Raw genomic sequence first — 27,555 nt, forward strand, 5'->3', positions numbered from 1 at the left:
TGAATAAAAAGGCATTTCAGCTTTTAAGGTGCCCATGTAGACCAATCATCTCTACTCAAACACAAGCAAGGTGGCAATTTCTCCCTCTCGGCCCAGTTTCACTTGCTAGATTTTGTACCAGTTTAACCCAATAACGCCGCTGTATAAATTAGCAATAAAGGTGATTTTCTGTATTTTAGATCAGACAGAAACTGCAGGAGCATGGACTGTCCAAGGACATCATGCTAAAATGGAAAGAGCAGCCAGGTGAAGTCAACTGAAATAGAACATTACTGTAGTGAAAGTCAGGAATCGGTTGCATATGTATGTGATCTGTTCATTTTTTAATGCAGTTTTTCGGCCAGGAAAGAAACAGATCTTGAGGCTGAAGGTTCAGTCAGACCAGAACTTAAACAATCCTACAGTGAAGGCAGCACTCCTGAAGCAGGTGAGTCTCCTAAATCGAGTAATGTCCAAGGTGGCAATTCCTCCTCCTCCTCAGATTTATATTATTATTACATATTTTCTGTATTTCAGATCCAGAAGAAACTGAAGGAGAATGGGCTAGCCCAGAACACCATGGTGAAATGGAGTGAGCCAAGAGATGGAGCGGTGTTCAAGAAAATAAAGAGAAGATATAACATTACTGTGGAAAAACAGTGCAAGGTGACACAGATTTAAATCTTAATAATGTCGTGCGCTAGCACATTTTAAAATGTAGCATGCTAATTTATATAAAAACTGATATGAAGATGAAATTGAGTTAAGATTGAGAATTTTGGCCACGACGACCAGAATTGTGTTTGGAGGAACATCACTGTACCTGCAGTAAAGCATGACGGTGGTAGTATAGCTGGTAGGAAACAGGACGTAGACCAGTCCAGTGATCCGGTAGGACAATGACTTAAATACACATTAATACTGATTTTATAAGAATAATAACCAGGCTAAAATTAAAGTTATAGAAGTGGTCAAAGATCAACACAGTGTTCCAGCTTGTTCCAGAAGCTTGTTCATGGATGTTAAAAGTGACGGACTGAGGTGAAAATGTACAGACTCACAATCCAAAAGTTTAAATGAATATTATTTAATATTTATTTATTTAATATTATTTAATATTTATTACTTATGATTATTATTTAATATTTATTACTTATGATTATTATTTAATATTTATTACTTATGATTATTATTTAATATTTATTACTTATGATTATTATTTAATGGCACCTTTGGAATTTTAGTGAAATAATCTGGGCCAGAATATTCGATATTAACTTAAATGATTAAATCAGTCGTGTAGACTTTATAGGCTTTATAATATCGTTTAACTTTGTGACCCCCTCCTTTGTCTTCTTCTCCTCCTGAATTCTGTCCAAGTGAACAGCAACAAAAATACCAGCAGCTTTTAATTCAGGATCAATCTTTCTGTACCAACAGTTTCAACACATTTCCATTTTAAGATTTTATTCCATCTTTATGATTGAGTGACTGTCAGGAAGTAAACAACTACATGTATACTGTAATGTTATAAACATAATATATACCATATTAAATGAAGCATATATTGTAATGTTTAGCATATTTGTAACATATTTGTTAGGTTGAAGAAATGTAATTGTGACTTGTGTACTGTATATACGAAAGCAACACATTTACAACCTAAATATGACGTTCTTTTATTAAATTGCATTAAACTTAAATAAAAGAATGAAAGAGTTCAGTCTGGGTTTAAAGGGTTTAAAATACTCATTACTCACTCTGCCTTGCCTTGCATTTTAAACACACATTTTACATACACACAGAACATGCAAAACAGCCTTTAAGCTACATAGTTCCAGCACTCTTAAACCTCCACAAAGGCTTTACCACATAGTTCAGCTATTTAGATGGAAATATTTCCACATTTTTATTCAAGTCAAAGCTACAATTTTGATCATGTACTCCTCCTCGTGTGCTAACCTCACAAATGCTAAGTGTGTCCCAAAATGAATGAGAACTGAATACCACATTGCTCTTAGTCTCACAGGGACGGCCTTCTTCTCTAACCAGATTTGACATTCGGAGTGAATCTGGGGCAAAAGTGGCTGGAAACCATTAAACAGGGAACCTGTCTCATTAGCAGTTCATTTTATAGGCTAGTCATAGCTCAATGTAAAAAATAATAGAATAACTAAGGTTTGGGAGACATAACACAATTAAAACTCCTCCCTATGCCTGACTGCCTGTATATTTCACAACCCACAGTTTCTCCACAGCTGAATGATCTTGATGTTCTAAATAAAAATAAGGGGTGTTTGGATGCCCAGCACAGCGGGAACCACCCTAAACTCCAGCCCAACATTCTCCCCAAGTTCACCACGATTACTCCTCATCCACTGTTACTATGTTAAGTGTATGACCACTAGTATAGTTACACACTACAGTATGTAGCACAGGAGATCCCTTTCTCATTCTCGGATTCTTCTATCATTTGTGCCATTGATATGTGGTGCCCCACAAGGTTCGATTCTTGGTCCACTCCTGTTTTTTTGTACATGCTTCCTCTTGGCCAGATTCTACGAGACTGTGGGCTATCCTACTACAGCGAGTGCAGATGACACTCAGATTTACTTTGCCCTGTCCCCAAATAATCAGGGTCCGCTTGACTCACTTTGTAAATGGCTTGAGCACATCTCTAACCGGATTGGACGATAAAGATAAACCACAGATTGTTTTATTGTGAAAAGATATGAGAGGTACAGACTAGCCCCTTTAAATAAAAAAAACTCGCACATAACCTTGGCATACTTACGGACTTAGATCTCCAATTTAGTCATAAGATCATAAATAGGATTAAAGATTGTCTGAGTAAACCAGACCTGCAGAAACTCACCCACACCTTTATTTTCCAGCAGGATTGACTACTGTACTGGTCTAACTGGACTTCCAAAAAAGATCAAAAGAGAAAGAGCTTCAACTGATTCAAAATGCAGCCGCTAGAGTTTCTCACTTTGAGCAATAGAAGAGAACACCCCCACCCCCATTCTCCTATTAAGGTCCTGCTACTGGTCTATAAACTAGCATTTTTATCAGATCTGCTACAGAAAGCCAAGCAGGAATCCCACATTGCTAGAAATTAGTCAGCTAGTCCAGACTAATGTGAGGATTTAACATGGAGACACAATGTTTAGTTACTACAGCAGTCTTAAATGGGAGCAGTTTACAGAGAACATTAACCCTAACCCTAACCCTAACCCTAACCCCGACTTAATCCAGAATTAAAATGTTCCTGTCTGACCAGACTTGCAGCTTGGTTTAAAACTCTGCTCACTTTTCATTCTGTAACTACACATTTTTTTTAAGTATTTTTTTCTTATTTGATTTTTTTATTTGTAAAGGCACTAATTATAAACCACTGCCTACACATCTGTTCACTGCTTCTTATAAAATGTAATGAAGTTTCAGTTTTAGTCACTAGCTTTATCATGCTGGAGTTGTTGTAAACTGCTGCACTGCAGTGAAGCGTCCATGCGAGGTGTTTATGCAGCTCTCCAAAACACTCCAGTGATTTAATACCCATGCAAATTCTTCTCAGTGACGGCTCAATATCACTTTGCATTTCGGGGTTCGGCTTCGTTTTTTTATTTACATGAGTCTGGCTGTTTTCCATAACCTGGTACCTTTCTGCTTTTTACACCATTCTCCTTAAATCCTCAAACCATGTGTGTCATTTAGGTTAAAACTGAATTTTGGAGAAGTTCAGACCTCTAGAAGTTGTTTTTTTCTACAGCAGCCTTTAGAAGCCTGGAGAAGTAAGTAGGAATGTTATTGATTAATAAATAAATTATTTAATTAATGAAATGATTCTGTATATGGACCATGAGCTTGCTGGACATCCCACTCTAAAACCCTGGGTATAAACATGAAGTTGTGTCAACCACCCACCCTTCACAACTCTAACAGTTTTCACTCTTTAGAACAGGCTTTTCACAAGATGAAATCAGTGCCTATTCAGGTCAAAATTAAACAAACGTGTTCTGATGTTGGATGAAAAGGTCTGGCTCACAGTCAATATTCCAATTAATCCCAAATATGTTAAATAGGGTTGAAGTCAAAGCGATGTACAAGCTACTGGAGCTTCTCCACACCAAACCTGCCAAACTGTGTCTTTGTGCACACAATTAAACAGGGAAGGGCCTTCCCCAAACTCTTTCCTCAAAAATGTTAGCAATGGGTGTGTATGAAATACCTCAAAATCAATAATAATTATATACACCCCAAGTCAGACAGTATGGAAAATTTAAATATAATAAAAACACAGAGTTTCTTACATTGAATTTGACTTTTATTTGATGTCAGACAGGATGAACCTGAGATATTTCATCTTTTATCTGTTTAACTTCATTTCATTCATTAATAAACATCCATTCCTGCATTTCAGGCCTGCAACACATTCCAAAAAAAGTTGGGACAGTAAAGCATTTACCACTTTGTAATGTCGCCGTTGCTTTTCACCACTTAAAAAAGATTTTGGCACCAAGGAGACCAAAGCTGCGTCCGGAATCGCATACTTACAGAGTACGTACTAGATTGGAGGAAGTATGCACTACTCGGCTGGTAAAAAAGTACATACTTTCAGTACAGAAGTGTGCAGTATGCACACAACACCGCTACGTACTACATCTGCCATCTTACCAATGTCAAGTGATGACGTAATATCACCATAGTTACAGACGAATTACAAACCCCACTCACCAAAATTTTGGATATTTATCATCTTTTTGTTATTTATTCATCTTTAAAAATTTTATTTTATTTATCTTACTTACATTTGTAAACAAAGGACTCTCCGTTTTCCACTATCTTTCTTGTTTCTTATTCCGCTTTGAACGCCTACCCAGCTCCAGTTGCATTATGGGATACATTAGTGGACCGCAAGAGTGCATCGCTTGCATACTCAAACATGGCTGCCCAAGAAGTATGTCATCCGGGTACTTCTCACATACCTTTTTGTGTGTACTATGTATTTGGACATACTAACCGCCCTCGCGTCTTCATTTCGCGTACTATTGAGTATGGAAGTATGCGATTCCGAACGCAGCTCATGTGATTTAGTGTTTCAGCTTTTATTTTGTCTCGTCTCAAACATGCAGTGCCAAACGTTTAGCAACGTATCACCTGCCCCACGAGGGGCAACAGGGCACCGGATCACTTCTATATTCAGTTCAAGGACAGTTATAAGGTTCTCGCATCGCCTCTTACAATGCGGGGTGCATCAGCGGAAACATGGATGAATACAAAGCTGCATTCTATGGAGTGCAGATGGTGGTGAAGGGGAAAATAGAGTTACAGTTCTAGCAGAGAGGCTCTAGAACCCAAAAGTCTTTGAGCAGCCTGGACGATAATAGTCACCAACAATGATATCCAACTAAAATCCTTTAATCCAATCTCTCCCTGTTCCAACTCGTTTATTTAAAGATTTGCTCCCTGCCATTGTAGAGGCCCTGCTCACTTTAATAAATGCATCCCTTATCCTTGGATATGTACCCAAATTTATTAAAATAAACAGAAACAGGTGCACATGCTAAACATTACAGCTGTTGCTACATTAACAGGAACACTTGGTGATTGATTTGGGAATGTGGTATTAAAAATCAAACTGTTAGTTTATTTGGTACAATTGAATGTGTCACACTTGTGTTTCTTAAATGTTGTTAAATGAAAAAAACTCTTCCCACACTGTGAGCACTGATATGGTTTCTCTCCTGTGTGAATGTGCTGGTGTATTTTGAGATTACTCTGTTGATTAAAACTCCTCCCACACTGTGAGCAATAATACGGTTTCTCTCCAGTGTGAATGCGCTGGTGTATTTTGAGATCACTCTGTTTAGTAAAATTTTTCCCACACTGTGAACACTGATACGGTTTCTCTCCAGTGTGAATGCGCTGGTGTATTTTGAGAAGACTCTGACGATTAAAACACTTCCCACACTGTGAGCACTGATATGGTTTCTCTCCAGTGTGAATGTGCTGGTGTTGTTTAAGATGACTCTGACGATTAAAACTCTTCCCACACTGTGAGCACTGATACGATTTCTCTCCAGTGTGAATGCGCTGGTGATTTTTAAAAACACTCTGGTTAGTAAAATTTTTCCCACACTGTGAGCACTGGTACGGTTTCTCTCCAGTGTGAATGCGCTGGTGTATTTTGAGAAGACTCTGACGATTAAAACTCTTCCCACATTGTGAGCACTGATACGGTTTCTCTCCAGTGTGAATGTGCTGGTGTTGTTTAAGATGACTCTGTTGATTAAAACTCTTTCCACACTGTGAGCACTGATACGGTTTCTCTCCAGTGTGAATGCGCTGGTGTTTTTTGAGATTACTCTGTATATTAAAACTCTTCCCACACTGTGAGCACTGATAAAGTTTCTCTCCAGTGTGAATGCGCTGGTGTTGTTCAAGATGACTCTGTCTATTAAAACTCTTTCCACACTGTGAGCACTGATACGGTTTCTCTCCAGTGTGAATGTGCTGGTGTATTTTGAGTTCACTCTGGAACCTGAAGCTCTTCCCACACTGTGAGCAGACGTTTCCTTCTTCCTGTGTGGGACTGAGAGAGGTGTTAATGCTGACAGTACAAGAGGACGTTTGCTGATTACTGGAGCTTCCGGTGGGCGTCAAATCCTCATCTTCAGTCTTAGTCTTCACCAGAGTCTCATATTCATCATGGTTGCAGCTCTTGATGTGATTGTGGAGGTGATTTTGGGTTGTAGAGGAACGTGGACACGAGGAGCAGGAGGAATCCTTGTTCAGTTCTGAAGCAGAAAGAATCAAATATATTTATATAAATAAACAATAAACAACAAATGTTATGTTTGCTATTTGAGGAACCTTCCAGGATGTGGAAACAAAAAGTGCTTCTACATGTGGCTAAGAAACCCAGTACAACAACCCAGTCCAAAGCACTTCAGGCTGAACTGAAGACATCTGGAGTTTCAATCCTTACCATACACCACACACTGAACAAAGCAGGGCTCTATGGACGAAGGTCGAGAAGAACCTCTGCAATGTATGCCAGCATTATGTTCACATCTACCTACAGTGAAACATGGCGGGGGATCAATAATGTTGTGGGGCTGCTTTGCTGTAATCTATCATTATTTACATGACATGTAACTTGTTCTTGTGCAGGAAGTTTTATTATTTCCATGTTCTATCAGGTTTATAAGTCTATTAAGTGATCCCTAAAGTGTTTATCTCAAACTTCTATGAGAGTACAGCAGTTATTGTGGGAATACATTTCTCAGTCACATATTTGTCTCTGCACAAACATAGACGTTGTTTCTGTTCCTGTTTTCTAGACACATCTCTGATGCTCGGAGCCCGGCACACACCATAATTCAAGGAGTCTGTAAAGAATTTGTAGCCAACTTATTTGCCGAAGTAGTCAGTGTGAGATATTATTGTACATTTGGCTTTTGTCCACTTCCCCCTCCCTTCGCTGCTCTCTAACTTTCTTGCAGGAACACTGTGACCTTCTAACAGTCGACCTTCACTCTCCTCTCTAAACACTTTCCACTTATCACCTAAGCTTTTACCTTGTAATGCTTTTGTAATAGTACCATCAGGGGCTGTATTATTTGGTATGAAAGCACAACATGAACCTCCAATCATTACACAAACGCCCTCTTTTCTGCTTATATCATGTCTAATGCTAAACGCTTCTCACAAACTGTTAGATAAAGTATGTGTTCTTATACTTTTGGTGACTTGTTCTCCTCTAGCCTCTGTGTTGCAACAGAGGTTTTTATTTCAGCACTGGTTAACCACGCCCCTGTTTAAACAGGTTTTATGTCCCCACTAGATCCTATCCTATCTGAGCAGCAGATCTAACAAATGCTGGAGAATTACATTTACATTTTCAGCATTTATCAGACGCTTTTATCCAAAGCGACTTACACAATGAGCGGAACACGATGAGCAATTGAGGGTTAAGGGCCTTGCTCAGGGACCCAACAGTGGCAACTTGGTGGTGGCGGTACTTGAACCAGCAACCTTCTGTTTACTAGTCTAGTACCTTAACCACTGAGCTATCACTGGCCCACGGAGAATGCGGGCAAGTCAGTTCAGGTAAGTGATTTTTCTCAGAAATGTTCTTATTTTGATTGTCGGTCTGGAGAGGAAACGGTGAGCTGAAACTGGTCAGCATTTAGAGTACGGTTCAGAATAAAGTGTTGATTGGAGGTTCCACACACCTATCTGATTACTCTGGTCTGGGATCCCTTATTTATTGTTGTTGTTTTAGGTTTCCTCTCTTCTACTCCTGTTGTGTCATTAGTTATTATTTGGTCAATTATTATTGTTACTCAATTTTTAGCATATTTGATATTTCTTGAACATTTCCTGTGAGAGAGGGAGTACTCAAAATCATTTTGTTGTCCTGTCTTTAGTGTTTTAAAACGGGTGCCAACGGTTCTGAGAATGTTGACTGTTCCAAATTTACATGAAACTTCTGAGCAATGGCTTGATAGATTAGGACAAAGTTGGATTGATAATTTCTAAGGATGGATGAAATTCATAGGTTTGAGGAAGGGTTCTTTTAAATCTGAATATTTGTGAACTGCTACACTGTGTATAGTGGATAAATATGGAGACCCTGATTGGGAATATGGATTTATGACAGTTGGTTTAGATCTTTGGATGAAAAAAAAAGGTATTTAAGATTAATGTAAGATGGAAAAACAAAAATAGCGAATAAAAGGAATACAGATGACAAACAAAAATGGCAAACAAAATGGTGCTTCATCTCAGAAGCAGCAGTCTCCTCCTTTAAACAACCCTCAGTGGACTCCTGGTCCCACCCAATAGGCTTCTATGCCAATGATGGTGTACCAGGTCAATCCCAAAGCTCCTCCTAATTCACGATAAAGCTGCCCACACACCAGAGACCCTGAGATGCAAATAGATTGGTCCTGCTAGACTACCACTCTGTCTGTTTTCTACTTCACCTTTATTGTCTTTACAGGTAGAGGATGAAGTTTATGACTTTCTTGTGGACACTGGTGCCACCTTAAGTGGTCGTCAGTACAATAGTCCAGTCTCTAACAACAAATTAAGGTCTGTGGATATAGAAGGGGTCTCAACCAACTGTCCAATTACACATCTGTTATCTGTTGATACGGTTTTACAACCATTTCCTTTACTCATCGATTCGTGGTCATTACTAACTTACCTTTTAATTTGAGATGCGATGTAATGCACAAACATGGCGTCATTTCCTTATTCTGAGTAACACTAATTCTGAGGCTTGTGTTTTCTCTGTTTCAAACGATCATCCACAGTTACAGGATGTACAATGCTCTCATGCTCTTTCCTCTTTCTCTATCCCTGAACACCTGTTCTCAGTTCCTATTTCATTGTAGACCACCCACAAGAACGAGGCCGGTCTTATTCCGTGTAATTCTTTAAAGACACAGGAGCCAGTATTCATAAAACAATATCCCCTGTCTGCTGATAAGGAGAGTGGAATACAACCTGCCATCTTATCATGTTTAGCTCAGGGCATCATTGTTCCTACTGTTTCTGCCTATAACAGACCTGTGAACCCAGTTTTAAAGGCAGATGTAATCACAATACTCACATCTGTACCTGCCTCTTACTAACGGTACACGTTGTTGATATTCGTTTAAAGTCCAGCAGTTGTCTCTGCTGTGGTCAGACATGCTTTGGGAGGCCTTATCTTACCTGCAGGCTCTACACTTATCAACTATGCACAGGCAGCTGAACTTGTAGCATTGACACAAGCCTGCACTATTTTCTCTGGACAGGTTGTGACCATTTACACACCATTTACCATATGCATATGGTATTGCACATGATTTTGGGAAAATATGGTCAGAAAAAGGATTTGTTTCTGCTGATGTGTTTACCCCAATGGAGCATCCACTCTTGACACACTATTTGGATATTACCTACCTGTATCTTCAGGTTCTTCCTTTTTCACATGCTTCCTCTGGAAACCTCCACACTGTTGGTCCACTGGGGAGAGGTGTTCCTCAGAGATGACTTGTTCCACAGGGATTAAAGATCCTTCACCTGAAATTCCATCAACATGTGAAGAAGAAACTCAACAACTGGAGGAAATGTAAAATTGTGGGTTTGGTTTTCCAATCACAAATAAATCCTAGTTAGATTTGAACCTTAAATCCAGACTGGAGTGGAGCAGCACTTCTCCACAGGACAGTACGGTACAGTACAGGTTCTAATCCCACTATCCACATTCTCTTATTATTTCTACTGATTAGTGACTCCAATACTAACCACACTGTACTGTACCATACTGTACTGTACTGTACCACACTGTACTGTACCATACTGTACTGTAACACACTGCACTGTACCACACTGCACTGTACCACACTGTCTGGTGGAGAAATGACTCGTTGTTCCATATTTACTTACAGAAGAAATCATCGTCCTCATCTTCTTCCTTTTTTATTATTTTCATCTGGAATCCTTCATGTTGTAGATCCTCCGGGGTGACGTGTCCCTCTTCTGCTGACTGCATTATTAAAGATCTAATACAAAGATAGATAGATGTACTTATTATAAGAAGAAGCAACCAGTGGCGCTAAATGACTACCGTCCTGTTGCTCTGACCTCCCACCTGATGAAGACACTGGAAAAACTGATGCTGGGCCACCTGAGATCACTGGTAGGAGCTGACCTGGACCCCCTGTAGTTTGCATATCAGGACGACATTGGAGTGGATGATGCTGTTATCTATCTGCTGGACAGAATGTACTCCCATCTAGACACTACAGGCAGCACTGTGAGGATTATGTTTTTTGATTTCTCCAGTGCATTCAACACCCTACAGCCTGTCTTACTTGGGGAGAAACTTCGGCAGATTAAGGTGGATGTGTCTATCATCTCATGGGTAATGGACTACCTGACTGGTCGACCCCAGTTTGTGAGATTGCAGGGCTGTGTGTCAGACATGGCTATATGCAGTACGGGGGCTCCCCAGGGGACTCTATTAGCACCGTTCCTGTTTAACATCTACACCTCGGATTTCAGATACAACTCATGCACATGCCATCTGCAGAAATTCTCCTATGACACGGCCATCGTGGGGTGTATCAGGAATGGGCTGGAGGCTGAATACAGGAAGCTGGTTTCAGACTTTGTTGACTGGTGTACACTGAACAAACTGCAGCTCAACATCAGTTAGACAAAGGAGATGGTGGTGGACTTCAGGAAACTCCGACCTCCCCTGGCACCAGTCACTATAAATGGAGCAGAAGTGGAGGTGGTTGACACTTACAAGTACCTGGGTGTGCACTTGGACAACAAACTGGACTGGAGTTTTAACACCTGTGCGGTGTTCAAGAAAGGACAGAGTCGTTTGTACTTTCTGAGGAAACTGAGGTCCTTTGGAGTGTGCACTAAACTCCTATGGACATTCTACTAGTCTGTTGTTGCTAGTGCCTTATTTTATGCTGTTGTGTGCTGGGGCAACAGCATCAACAAAGGGGCAATGAACAAAATAAACAAACTAATTAAGAAGGCTGGCTCTGTTGTTGGAGTCAAATTGGACACTCTGGAAGAGGTAGCAAAAAACCGGACACTCAATAAGCTGCTTTCTATTATGGACAAAACATCACACCCCCTGCACACTACAGTGGAGAAACAGAGAAGCACAGTCAGTGGTGGACTGATACAGCTGCGCTGTAATAAAGAGCGCCGTGTGAGATCTTTTCTTCCCTCTGCAGTAAGACTCTACAATGATTCTCCCCATTCCAGAAACACTACGGATCTCCTGCCACCTGAACAGTGTTGATTTTCTTTTATCAGTGCAATATCTTTTTATCTCTTTTAGTGCAATATACTTTTGTAAAATTATAAATTTATATATTTTTCTCTTAGTGCAATAATACATATGCTGCTGTTTTTGATGACGTCCTGTCTTTTTGCTTATGCCCTGTTATGTTTAATTGTGTTGTTTTTTGTCTGTCTTCCCTTGTGTAACTTGTACTGTAATTTGTAAATTGTAACTGTAATTGTGTAATTTGTAAAGTACTGTGACACTGCAATTTCCTTTGGGATCAATAAAGTCTTATCTTATCTTATTTCTCCTTTAAGGAATATTCTGCCTAATTCTTTTAGACTCTTTTAATTGGCTATTGTTTATTCTGTGAAGCTCTAAACACGGTGAGAACATTACAACTATTGTGGGCAGCATCTAGCAGAAAAGACCTCCAATAGAACTTCTTAGATCTTGTTGGAATGAGTCTGGAGCTAAATGGATTTAGATGATGCTTAATCGTATTAAAAACATCTATTTAAAACATATTCAGGTTTGTTTCATGACTTTTTGTTTATTCCATGATTCCATGTGTGTTCCTTCATAGTTTTGATGTCTTCAATATGAATCTACAATGTAGAAAATAATAAAAGAACTTCTGACTGGTACTCTGTGAGGGTTCCATTAACGTGGAGGCGTCTCATTAATAGAAAAGATGATGGATCTCAGAGCTAAACACCTCGAGCACATTTTTGGAGTCTGTTACAGCATCAAATTCTAAATATGTTTCTGTTTACAAACTACAATGAAGTTAATCAGTGAAACATTGGAAATCTTTTCTTTCTACTTTTATCAGTGAAATAAAGATTGAAGAGAATGAACACATCACACATTCTTCTTTTTACTGGGTTTGAGCTTTGTACCATTTGTCTGAATAACTAAATGTAAAATAATAAATGTGTTTTAAATATTGAACTCCACTAAATATCATAAATGTGAATAAAAATAGAACTCGATGTGTTTCTATAAAAATGTTAGATTTAGTTCTGATCAACTGATTCATTTTGCTGGATCGGTTCAAATGAATCGGTTCATCAGTACTGAATCATGTGAGATGCTAACAGTTAGCGGAGAAGCTAGTAGTTTGTGTGAAAAGGAAGTTAAAACTCCTCAAATCCTCACAGTGATATTTTATTATGAACTCTAGTTCTGTTATTAATTAGAATGTAGTTAATAATTAAAGTGTAATAAATAAATAAATCAATATTTTACTTACAGATGATTCACTTCAGTACAAACACACCAGCTGCTGCAGCTTCTTCTTCTTCTGTTTGAATTGAGGTGGTTGATCTACAACGTTCAGGTTTATTAGCGCCCCTACTGGACTGCAGTGTAAGTACTGATACTAACTCATTCATTCATCAGCTTTATTAAGCCTGATCAAGGTCGTGGTGCTCTTATTATTATAATTTACTTTATTTATGCTAATACCATATTGAGAACATTAACATTTACCTCAGATATGATGACAGATAGCTAATAATGTTTTTTATTGAGCTACAATGACAGAATTTATACTTAGCATGTATGCTAACACAATTCAGTGTGATCAGCCATACTACAAACATTAACATTTACCTCAGATATGATGGCAGATAACTAATAATGGTTTTTTATTGAGCTAATGACAGAATTTAGACTTAGCATGTATGCTAACACAATTCAGTGTGGTCAGTCATATTGAGAACATTAACATTTACCTCAGATATGATGACAGATAACTAATAATGTGTTTTATTGAGCTACAATGACAGAATTTAGACTTAGCATGTATGCTAACACAGTTCAGTGTGATCAGCCATACTACAAACATTAACATTTCTCATCTGTACTGATTAAAAGCTTTGATGAATTCTCTTATCATATCACCACCGACTTCCAGTTTAGGTCAGACCTCTGCCACCTTCAGAAATTCTCTGATGACTGTGTGGTGGTCGGGTGTATCAGGGATGGACAGGAGGATGAGTACAGAGACCTACTGAGCAGCTTCGTTGAGTGGTGCAGGAGGAACCATCTGCTCCTAAATGTGTCCAAAACCAAGGAGATGTCCGTGGACTTTCAGGAGGACTAGGACCACAATCGGACCTGTTACCATCATGGGTCAAAATGTGGAACTGGTGGACACATAAGTACTTGGGTGTTTGGCTTGACAACAGACTGGACTGGAGGGCTAACACAGAGGCTGTGTACAGGAAGGAGATGAGCAGACTTTACTTCCTGAGAAAGCTCAGGTCCTTTAATGTGTGCAGCAAGATGTTGTCCATCTTTTATCAGTCGGTTGTTGTGAGTGCTGTGTTCTGTGTTCTTAGCAGCAGTGTGTTGGGGAAGCAGCCTCAGAGCAGGAGATGTAAAGAAACTCAATAAACTGATCAGGAAGGCTGGCTCAGTGTTGGGCTGCTCACTGGACAGTTTCGAGTTGGTGGTTGGAAGGTCGTCACTGAATAAACTCACAACCATATTTGATAACCCATCACACCCCCTTCATGACCCCTTCTGTCTATCTATCTACAGTTGCCCCCTCATAGATTTCTTTTGTTTTTGCACATTTGTCACATTTAAATGTTTCAGATGATCAAACAAATGTGAATATCAGACAAGGAGAACCTGAGTAAATACAAAAAGCAGTTTTTAAATGATTTCATTCAATAAGGGAAAAAAGCTATCCAAACAACCTGGCCCATGAATTAACTATGATTAACCACAATTTTGGGAAAGCTGGGTTCAATTTCACTAGCCACACTCAGGCCTGATTACTGCCAGACCTGTAGAATCAAGAAATCATTTAAATAGAACCTGTCTGACAACATGAAGTAGCTAAAAGATCTGAAAAAGCAACACATGATCCCCCGATCTGAAGAAACTCAAGAACAGATGAGAAACAAAGTCACTGACATCTGAAAAAGGTTACAGAGCCATTTCTAAGGCTTTGGGACTCCAGCGAACCACAGTGAGAGCTATTATTTACAAATGGAGAAAACATGGAACAGTGGTGAACCTTTCCAGGAGTGGCCGGCCTACCAAAATTATTCCAAGAGCACATTGACGACACATCCAGGAGGTCACAAAAGAACCCAGAAGAACATCTAAAGCACTGCAGGCCTCACTCACCAAGTGAAAACCACTGCTGACCAAAAAGAACACAAAGGCCCGTCTCACATTTGCCAAAAAACATCTTGATGATCCCCAAGACTTTTGGGAAAATATTCTGTGGACTGACGAGACAAAAGTGGAACTTTTTGGAAGGTGTGTGTCCCGTTACATCTGGTGTAAAACTAACTCAGCATTTCAGAAAAAAAGAACATCATACCAACAGTCCAACATGGTGGTGGTGGTGTGATGGTCTGGGGCTGCTGTGCTGCTTCAGGACCTGGACGACTTCCTCTAATTGATGGAACCATGAATTCTGCTCTCTACCACAAATCCTGAAGGAGAATGTCCGGCCATCATTTCGTGACCCTAAGCTCAAGCGTGTTGGGTTCTGCAGCAGGACGATGATCTGAAGCACACCAGCAAGTCCACCTCTGAATGGCTGAAAATAAACAAAATGAAGGTTCTGGAGTGGCCTAGTCAAAGTCCAATTGAGATGCTGTGGCGTGATCTTAAACAGGCCGTTCATGCTGGAAAACACTCCAATGTGGCTGAATTAAAACAATTTGGAACAACATTCCTCCACAGAGATGTGAAAGACTCATCACCAGTTATCACAAACGCTTGATTGCAGTTGTTGCTGCCAAGGGTGGCACAAGCAGTTATTAGCTTTAGGAGGCAATTACTTTTTCACATAGGGTAAGGTTGGTTTTGATGGCTTTTTCCATTAATAAATGAAATTATCACTGAAAAACTGCAAGTTGAAATGTGTTTGATCATCTGAAAAAGCAAAAACCAAAGAAATCTGTAAAGGGCAAATACTTAATCACAGCACTGTATATGTCTGTCTGTCTATGTATCTATCTATTAAAAATCAAACCCTTCGTTTATTTATTACAATTGAATGTGTCACACTTGTGTTTTCAAATGTTTTTAGACGAGCAAAACTCTTCCCACACTGTGAGCACTGATACGGTTTCTCTCCAATGTGAATGCGTTGGTGTATTTTGAAACCACTCTGAGTATTAAAACTCTTCCCACACTGTGAGCGCTGATACGGTTTCTATCCAGTGTGAATGCGCTGGTGTTTTTTGAGTTCATTTTTGAACCTGAAGCTCTTCCGACAATGTGAGCACTGATAGGGTTTCTCTCCAGTGTGAACGCGCTGGTGTATATTGAGATAACTCTGAGTATTAAAGCTCTTCCCACATCGTGAGCACTGATATGGTTTCTCTCCAGTGTGAATGCGCTGGTGTATATTGAGATCACTCTGTGTATTAAAACTCTTCCCACACAGTGAGCACTGATACGGTTTCTCTCCAGTGTGAATGCGCTGGTGTTTTTTTAGATGAGTCTGTTGATTAAAACTCTTCCCACATTGTAAGCACTGATACGGTTTCTCTCCAGTGTGAATGCGCTGGTGTATATTGAGATAACTCTGTGTATTAAAACTCTCCCCACATTGTGAGCACTGATATGGTTTCTCTCCAGTGTGAATGCGCTGGTGTATTTTGAAATTACCCTGTTGATTAAAACTCTCCCCACACTGTGAGCACTGATATGGTTTCTCTCCAGTGTGAATGCGCTGGTGTCTTTTGAGATCACTTTGGAACCTGAAGCTCTTACCACACTGTGAGCACTGATAGGGTTTTTTTCCAGTGTGAACGCGCTGGTGTACTTTGAGTTCACTCTGGAACCTGTAGCTCTTCCCACACTGTGAGCAGACGTTTCCTTCTTCCTGTGTGGGACTGAGAGAGGTGTTAATGCTGACAGTACCAGAGGACGTTTGCTGATTACTGGAGCTTCTGGTGGGCGTCAGATCCTCATGTTCAGTCTTAATCTTCACCAGAGTCTCATATTTATCATGGTTGCAGCTCTTGATGTGATTGTGGAGGTGATTTTGGGTTGTAGAGGAACATGGACACGAGGAGCAGGAGGAATCCTTGTTCAGTTCTGAAGCAGAAAGAATCAAATATATTTCTATAAATAAACATTGTTAGTAAATGTTAAAAAGGAAACACATTTTTCACCCAAACTGAGATCCTGTGTTAAAGTCCTGTAACCTGATTCATCCTGAATTATTAACACACACAGTTAAACACAGTTGTGGTGAATATTATCATCACCCTCGTATATTAAGACGTTATGAATACATATGTATACAAGCAGGAACAGACCACCAATCAGCTTACTCAAGCCTCCTTCCAAGCAAACAAACAAACACATACACATACACACTTATCTGGAGTTCCAGTGGCCCCGAACCAGGATTTGGACATGATCTATTCCATTTAGGAAAATAACTTGTTGTATTTGTTGTAATTTCTATTAATAGTATCAGAATATAAACATACTGTCCCCATAATTATACATTTTAACTCTTTGACTCAAGATATAGTGTTAAGAGTTATGTTATACCCACACCCTGTCCACAAGGCTAAAAAACATTTGTACTGTACTGCGTGTTTAAATCACATATGTAACCATTTCTGTGTATTACACCTGTTTATAAATTGGTATTTAGATTTTGTTCCATTATGTTAGTGTTAGATCTTAGTTACACTTATGTCCATATACTTATGGTGTTAGACCTAGTATTTCTTCACTTCTCACTGCTTATAAGCTGAGCATGCAGCTCTGAACATTGTTTTGGCTAGTTGTGATCTTGTTTATTAAAACTCTTCTTCTCTCTAAAACTTTCTCATGTAATCCTGTGTTTATAAAAACGGTTTTCTGTTAATAAACTGAGACATTCATACTTTGACTTGGTGTCTTGTCTGGGTGCTTTCCTCGTGCACCAGATTCACTGAATGATTCTTCTCCTGGTTAAGTTCTTTCTATTAGCTCAAAGGATGGGACTTTGGGTGACTGAGTAAAAACCTAACAAATGGTGGAGAATGTGGGCAATCAGCCAGGATGGTCCTGAGGGTACTGTCATAAGGAATGGTAAAAAGGGTCGTTGTAATTTTTGTGGAAAACTTGCAGCATTTCTCTCCCATTAATAAAAATATGGAACAAAGTGCGTCCTGTATCAGTTCAATACGGAACACCACGTTTAGTTTCCAAATAAGAAATGATACTGTATTTTACGGGATGGTTCACAACCCTAGTGGTCAGTCATATTGAGAACATTAACATTTACCTCAGATATGATGGCAGATAACTAATAATGTTTTTTATTTAGCTACAATAACAGAATTTATACTTAGCATGTATGCTAACACAATTCAGTGTGGTCAGTCATATTGAGAACATTAACATTTACCTCAGATATGATGGCAGATAACTAATAATGTCCCAAACTGTTTTCTTCTGCTGACAGAACATTTCATCAGAACAACCATCAACAAACTGGTCTGGCATGAGTTAGAAGCTGCTGAAATGAGATGGCTGACACTGTCCACAATCGAGCAAGCTTTACATCATCATGGACTCAGATGTTATTAGGTAAGAAAGTAGCTGCAGCTTTAAATTGGCACCTTAAAGCTGGACTGAAGCTGGTTGTGGGTCAGATAGAGTCTCTTCAGTTGTGATAAATATAAGGATCATTTCTGTAATGCACTTCAGTATCTTGTCCTGTCTTGAACATCCTCCTCTATCACACCAACCACCTGCATTCCTCCCTCACCACATCCTAAAACCTCTTCTTTGGTGTTCCTCCCAAGTCTAAGTTCTCTGTAAGTTGGTCACTACAGTTAGAAGTCCTTTCAGGTGTCCTACAGTAGAGTTTTACTCCAGTTTGATTTTAGGAATCTGAAAGAGCCTGATGGCTTCACCAGCCAGAAACGTATGCTTAGCCTAAGTCTGTGTGCTAGCACCGCTGCAGTTAAGCTAAAGCATTTTTATTTCATAGCCACATTTATAGAGAAGTAACAGCAACACATCAAATAATTCTTTATTAAATTAAAACTGCTATTATTACCATTACAATCATAGTCATTCATTATAAACCTGCACTATTACTAGTGTTTATTTCAATAGAAAAACTAAATACAATAAAATCATAAAAAAATCAGTGAGCACAAAATATTCTACATTTATAAAAGTAAAAACTTATACTCAGGATTTTAAAGATCATTTAAAGTAAAAAGAAAAGGAACTTTTACATGTAGAATTTTAAAGGAAAACTTTCACTCACTCACAAGAAGGATTTATATCAGTCAGTCCACATACTGGTATGTTTTTGGGAGGTGTGAGGAAACCCTGCTAAGCCACTGTTCCACCCGACTGCAGAGACTGTGGGTTCATTTATTACAATAAAAAGAAACAGGTGCACATGCTAAACATTACAGCTGCTGCTACATTAACAGGAACACTTGGTGATTACTTTGGGAATGTGGTATTAAAAATCAAACCCTTCGTTTATTCGGTACAACTGAATGTGTCACACTTGTGTTTTTCAAATGTTTTTAGACGAGCAAAACTCTTCCCACACTGTGAGCAGTAATAGTTTCTCTCCAGTGTGAATGTGCTGGTGGGTTTTGAGATCACTCTTTGTATTAAAACACTTCCCACACCGTGAGCAGAAACCCAGTACAACAACCCAGTCCAAAGCACTTCAGGCTGAATTGGAGTCATCTGGAGTTTCAATCCTTACCATAAACCACACACTGAACAAAGCAGGGCTCTATGGACGAAGGTCGAGAAGAACCTCTGCAATGTATACCAGCATTATGTTCACATCTACCTACAGTGAAACATGGTGGGGGATCAATAATGTTGTGGGGCTGCTTTCCTGTAATCTATCATTATTTACATGACATGTAACTTGTTCTTGTGCAGGGAATTTTATTATTTCCATGTTCTATCAGGTTTATAAGTCCTCCCTAAAGTGTTTAGTCAGACCTTCCAAAGTCAGGGGCTGTATTATTTGGTATGAAAGCACAACATGAACCTCCAATCATTACACAAACGCCCCCTTTTCTGCTTTTATCATGTCTAATGCTAAACGCTTCTCACAAGTCAAGTCAAGTCAAGTCAAGTCAACTTTATTTATATAGCACTTTTTACAATAGACATTGTCTCAAAGCAACTTTACAAAATCCAGGACCAACAGATACAAAAAACCCCTGTTCTAACAAACTGTTAGATAAATTATCAGTGTTCATAAACTTTTGGTGACTTGTTCTCCTCTAGCCTCTGTGTTGCAACAGAGGTTTTTATTTCAGCACTAGTTAACCACGCCCCTGTTTAATCAGGTTTTATGTCCCCACTAGATCCTATCCTATCTGAGCAGCAGATCTAACAAATGGTGGAGAATGCGAGCAAGTCAGTTCAGGTAAGTGATTTTTCTCAGAAATGTTCTTATCTGCTGGATTGTCGGTCTGGAGAGGAAACGGTGAGCTGAAACTGGTCAGCATTTAGAGTACGGTTCAGAATAAAGTGTTGATTGGAGGTTCCATACACCTATCTGATTACTCTGGTCTGGGATCCCTTATTTATTGTTGTTGTTTTAGGTTTCCTCTCTTCTACTCCTGTTGTGTCATTAGTTATTATTTATTCAATTATTATTGTTACTCAATTTTTAGCATATTTGATATTTGTTGAACATTTCCTGAGAGAGGAAGTACTCAAAATCTTTTTGTTGTCCTGTCTTTATTGACGGTTGATGTTGACGGTTCCAATTTCACATGAAACTCCTGAGCAATGGCTTGAAGGATTAGGACAAAGTTGGATTGATAATTTGTAAGGATGGATGAAATTCACAGGTTTGAGGAAGGGTTCTTTTAAATCTGAATATTAGTGAACTGCTACACTGTGTATAGTAGATAAATATGGAGACCCTGATTGGAAATATGGATTTATGACAGTTGGTTTAGATCTTTGGATGGAACAGAAAAGTAATTTGGGTGAAGGTAAGATGGAAAAAGAAAAAAATAGGGAATAAGAGGAATACGGATTCTGTGTCTGTTATTGTAAGTCAGACAATAAAAACAGAATCTATTGAGTGTTTCTTAAGCACAAACAACTAAACCTAAGATGTATCTTGATTTATATATTGTAAACACTGCTTGTACTTTTGAAGTGAAGGAGACTATAGTTCTGATTGACGTGTTGCTATCAACACTTGCTTGAATAATATGCATGCACATGATGCTCAGGTTATGCGTTTACAATCAGGCATAACTGACATGAGTGTGGAGTACTTTCAGAAGCATGTGTGAGAATGAGAAGGTTCTGGAGCATTTCCTGTTAAGTGTACTAATTCATCTGCTGTGTCTGTTTCTTGTGTACAGGATGCTTCATGGGGGGCGGTCAGGAGGAATGGTAGAAAGGGAAATTGTTTTTATTGTGAAATACCTGGTCATTATGAACGTGAGTGTTATAAAAACAGTGTGAACAGGGTACAGGTTCTGAATATGGTAACCAGTCCCAGCAGGGCAAAGGTAAAAACAAGAATGGCAAACAAAATGGCGCTTCATCTCAGAAGCAGCAGGCTCCTCCTTCAAACAACCCTCAGTGGACTCCTGGTCCCACCCAGTGGGCTCCTATGCTAATGATGGTTTAGCAGGGCCACTCCCACAGCTCCTCCTAATTCACAATAAAGCTGCCCACACACCAGAGACCCTGAGGTGCAAATAGATTGGTCCTGCTAGACTACCACCCTGTCTGACAAGTTTTCTACTTCACCTTTATTGTCTTTACAGGTAGAGGATGAAGTTTATGACTTTCTTGTGGACACTGGTGCCACCTGTAGTTCCTTAAGTGGTCGTCAGTACAATAGTCCAGTCTCTAACAACAAATTAAGGTCTGTGGATATAGAAGGGGTCTCAACCAACTGTCCACTTACACATCTGTTATCTGTTGATACGGTTTTACAACCATTTCCTTTACTCATTGATTCAAGGTCATTACTAACTTACCTTTTATTTTGGGATGCGATTTAATGCATAAACTTGGTGTCACTATTACCTTACTCTGAGTAACACTAATTCTGAGGCTTGTGTTTTCTGTTTCAAACGATCATCCACAGTTACAGGATGTACAATGCTCTCATGCTCTTTCCTCTTTTGCTATCCCTGAATGCCTGTTCTCAGTTATTATTTCATTGTAGACCACCCACAAGAACGAGGCCGGCCTTATTTCATGCAATCCTTTAAAGACACAGGAGCCAGTATTTGTAAAACAATATCCCCTGTCTGCTGATAAGGAGAGCGGAATACAACCTGCCATCTTCAATTCTGAAATTGCTAAAAGTAACGCTCTAGCTGATGCTACAGACAAACAGGCTGCTCAAGGTCTGATGGTTACAGACAATCTCTCCTTTCCTTCTACTGATGTGTTTACCCCAATGGAGCATCCACTCTAGACACACTATTTGGATATTACCTACCTGTATCTTCAGGTTCTTCCTTCTTCACAGGCTTCATCTGGAAACCTCCACACTGTTGGTCCACTGAGGAGAAGAGTTCCATGACTTGTTCCACAGGGATTAAAGATCCTTCACCTGAAATTCCATCAACATGTGAGGAAGAAACTCAACAACTGGAGGAAATGTAAAATTGTGGGTTTGGTTTTCCAATCACAAATAAATCCTAGTTAGATTTAAACCTTAAATCCAGACTGGAGTGGAGCAGCACTTCTCCACAGGACAGTACGGTACAGTACAGGTTCTAATCCCACTATCCACATTCTCTTATTATTTCTACTGATTAGTGACTCCAGTACTAACCACACTGTACTGTACCACACTGTACTGTACTGTACCACACTGTACTGTACCATACTGTACTGTACCATACTGTACTAACCACACTGTACTGTACCATACTGTACCATACTGTACTGTACTGTACCACACTGTACTGTACCATACTGTACTGTACCATACTGTACTAACCACACTGTACTGTACCATACTGTACCATACTGTACTGTACCATACTGTACCACACTGTACTGTACCACACTGTACTGTACCACACTGTACTGTACCATACTGTACTGTACCATACTGTACTGTACCACACTGTACTGTACCATACTGTACTGTACCGTACTGTACCACACTGTACTGTACCACACTGTACTGTACCACACTGTACTGCACCACACTGTACTGTACCATACTGTACTGTACCGTACTGTACCGTACCATACTGTACCGTACCACACTGTACTGTACCACACTGTAATGTACCACACTGTACTGTACCACACAGTACTGTACCATACTGTACCACACTGTAATGTACCACACTGTACCACAATGTACTGTACCACACTGTACTGTAAAACACTGTACTGTACCATACTGTACTGTATCATACTGTACTGTACCACTGTACTGTACCATACTGTACTGTACCATACTGTATCACACTGAACTGTACCACACTGTACTGTACTATACTGTACTGTACCACGCTGTACTGTAGTTCCAAACAAACCCGGCGCTGTCATGTTCTCATATGGGACAGGCAGCAGTGAATGAAATATTAAACGCTAAATAATAAACATTTGTACAATTTCTGGGTATTTTCACCTGCCTTTACATTTACTGCATCTGCTTTAATGTCAGTTTGGTATATGAAGTGGAAGATTGATGTTTATAATGACTTGTTAATAGGTCGTTCTTGTTAACACACAGTACATTATATTAGCATACATTACATAATGCCATATCATTAAGTAGTAGAGAAAATATACAGTACAAAGATTAAAGTTTTTTTATGTTTTGTTCTTTGCATAAACTATAATCTCCCTTCACTTTCCTGAGGATTCATAATAATAATCATTTTGGTTAAACACTAAGTCATGTGCTGGATTCATAAGGTTTACCTGCACTGAATGAACAGATTGATAAACACACTACCGTACCTTTAACATTATAGTGCAGGTACATGAAATAGCTTCATTCATCTCTTATTTCATGAGTGATTAATCATTCATTCCTACATGTAATACATGAATGAATTCATTATGAATATGCACAAGTTCATTTTGTCTAATGTAAGTGGTGGACAAGGTACACAAACCATGTAGTTGAGTTAAAGTAGAGATATTAAGGTAAAATATTACTCCAGTAAAAGTAGTAGTAAAAGTAAAAATACTCGTTACCTCCACTAAAGTACTGAGCTAAATTTACCTTCAAATGTACTTAAGTATGAAAGTAAAAGTAGCATGATTTATTATGGCTCTAATGTTTTATGATCATTTCTGTAACAAGACTCTTGATTAATCAACTCATTTTAGGTGAAAAGACTCTAGTGGCATTAATTTAGCTTAACTGACTAAGCTAAATTCGGTTATACCTATTAATTAAGATAAACATGTAACATTTAGTGCTGAGCAAATGCTAAACAATAATTAAGTACAGTGGGGCCAAAAAGTATTTAGTCAGCCACTGATTGTGCAGGTTCTCCTACTTAGAAAGATGAGAGAGGTCTGTAAAATCCAGGAAATCACATTGTAGGATTTTTAAAGAATTTATTTGTAAATTATGGTGGAAAATAAGTATTTGGTCAATAACAAAAGTTCAACTCAATACTTTGTAACATGACCTTTGTTGGCAATGACAGAGGTGAAACGTTTCCTGTAAGTCTTCACCAGGTCTGCACACACTGTAGCTGCTATTTTGGCCCATTCCTCCATGCAGATCTCCTCTAGAGCAGTGATGTTTTGGGGCTGTCGCTGGCCAACACGGACTCCACAAATTTTCTCTAGGGTTGAGGTCTGGAGACTGGCTAGGCCACTCCAGGACCTTGAAATGCTTTTTACGGAGCCACTCCTTCGTCGCCCGAGCGGTGTGTTTGGGATCATCGTCATGCTGGAAGACCCAGCCACGTTCCATCTTCAATGCTCTCACTGATGGAAGGAGGTTTTGGCTTAAAATCTCACGATACATGGCCCCGTTCATTCTTCCCTTAACACGGATCAGTCGTCCTGTCCCCTCTGCAGAAACACAGCCCCAAAGCATGATGTTTCCACCCCCATGCTTCACAGTAGGTATGGTGTTCTTGGGATGCAACTCAGCATTCTTCTTCCTTCAAACACGACGAGTTGAGTTTTTACCAAAAAGTTCCATTTTGGTTTCATCTGACCACATGATATTCTCCCAATCCTCTTCTGGATCATCCATACGCTCTCTGGCAAACTTCAGACGGGTCTGGACATGTACTGGCTTAAGCAGGGGGACACGCCTGGCACTGCAGGATTTGAGTCCCTCTCGGCGTAGTGTGTTACTGATGGTAGCCTTTGTTACTTTGGTCCCGGCTCTCTGCAGGTCATTCATCAGGTTCCTCCGTGTAGTTCTGGGATTTTTGCTCACCCTTCTCATGATCATTTTGACCCCACGGGATGAGATCTTGACCCCAAGGGAGATTATCAATGGTCTTGTATGTCTTCCATTTTCTTACAATTGCTCCCACAGTTGATTTATTCACACCAACCTGCTTGCCTATTGTAGATTCACTCTTCCAAGCCTGGTGCAGGTCTACAATTTTCTTCCTGGTGTCCGACAGCTCTTTGGTCTTGGCCATGGTTGAGTTTGGAGTCTGACTGTTTGAGGCTGTGGACAGGTGTCTTTTATACAGATAACGAGGTCAAACAGGTGCCATTAATACAGGTAACGAGTGGAGGACAGAAGAGCTTCTTAAAGAAGTAGTTACAGGTCTGTGAGAGCCAGAAATCTTGCTTGTTTGTTATTGACCAAATATTTATTTTCCACCATAATTTACAAATAAATTCTTTAAAAATCCTACAATGTGATTTCCTGGATTTGTTTTTCTCATTTTGTCTCTCATAGTTGAAGTGTAGCTATGATGAAAATTACAGACCTCTCTCATCTTTCTAAGTAGGAGAACTTGCACAATCAGTGGCTGACTAAATAATTTTTGGCCCCACTGTATATTAATGACATCAAATTAATTATTTATTTAAAACAAAGCAATATTCAGCTGAAAATGCTTGATAAGTAGTGGAAATGAATGGGGCTCTATGGGATGTTTGGAACTATTCAAAGCTCCAAAACCCGGAAGCTGTGCAGAAAAATGTCCCGCCCCCGTAACAACGGTTCCCTGTGGGAGTGTCGCCACTCTGTTCTCTCTACCGCTCTGTACTGTACCACGCTGTACTGTACCACTGTACTGTACCACACTGTACTGTACCACTGTACTGTACCACACTGTACTGTACCACACTGTACTGTACCATACTGTACTGTACCATACTGTACTGTACCACACTGTACTGTACCATACTGTACTGTACCACTGTACTGTACCACTGTACTGTACCACACTGTACTGTACCACACTGTACTGTACCACTGTACTGTACCATACTGTACTGTACCATACTGTACTGTACCACACTGTACTGTACCATACTGTACTGTACCACTGTACTGTACCACACTGTACTGTACCACTGTACTGTACCATACTGTACTGTACCACACTGTACTGTACCATACTGTACTGTACCACACTGTACTGTACTATACTGTACCACACTGTACTGTACCACTGTACTGTACCACACTGTACTGTACCACACTGTACTGTACTATACTGTACCACACTGTACTGCACCACACTGTACTGTACCACGCTGTACTGTACCACACTGTACTGTACCACACTGTACTGTACCACACTGTACTGTACCACACTGTACTGTACTATACTGTACCACACTGTACTGCACCACACTGTACTGTACCACACTGTACTGTACCACACTGTACTGTACTATACTGTACCACACTGTACTGCACCACACTGTACTGTACCACACTGTACTGTACTATACTGTACCACACTGTACTGTACCACTGTACTGTACCACACTGTACTGTACCACACTGTACTGTACCACACTGTACTGTACTATACTGTACCACACTGTACTGTACCACACTGTACTGTACTATACTGTACCACACTGTACTGTACCACACTGTACTGTACCATACTGTACTGTACTATACTGTACTGTACCACACTGTACTGTACCACACTGTACTGTACCACACTGTACTGTACCATACTGTACCACACTGTAATGCACCACGCTGTACTGTACCATACTGTACCACACTGTACTGCACCACGCTGTACTGTACCACACTGTACTGTAAAACACTGTACTGTAAAACACTGTACTGTACCACACTGTACTGTACTATACTGTACCACACTGTACTATACTGTACTGTACCACACTGTACCATACCACACTGTACTGTACCACACTGTACTGTACCACACTGTACTGTACTATACTGTACCACACTGTACTGTACTATACTGTACTGTACCACACTGTACTGTACTATACTGTACTGTACCACACTGTACCGTACCATACTGTACTGTACCACACTGTGCTGTACCACACTGTACCATACTGTACTGTACCACACTGTACTATACTGTACTGTACCACACTGTACTGTACCGTACCATACTGTACTGTACCACACTGTACTGTACTGTACTATACTGTACTGTACCACACTGTACCGTACCATACTGTACTGTACCATACTGTACTGTACCACACTGTACCATACTGTACTGTACCACACTGTACTGTACTGTACTATACTGTACTGTACCACACTGTACCGTACCATACTGTACTGTACCACACTGTGCTGTACCACACTGTACTATACTGTACTGTACCACACT

Source organism: Trichomycterus rosablanca, unplaced genomic scaffold (genome assembly GCF_030014385.1).
Source record: "Trichomycterus rosablanca isolate fTriRos1 unplaced genomic scaffold, fTriRos1.hap1 scaffold_170, whole genome shotgun sequence".
In the NCBI taxonomy this organism is placed as follows: Eukaryota; Metazoa; Chordata; class Actinopteri; order Siluriformes; family Trichomycteridae; genus Trichomycterus; species Trichomycterus rosablanca.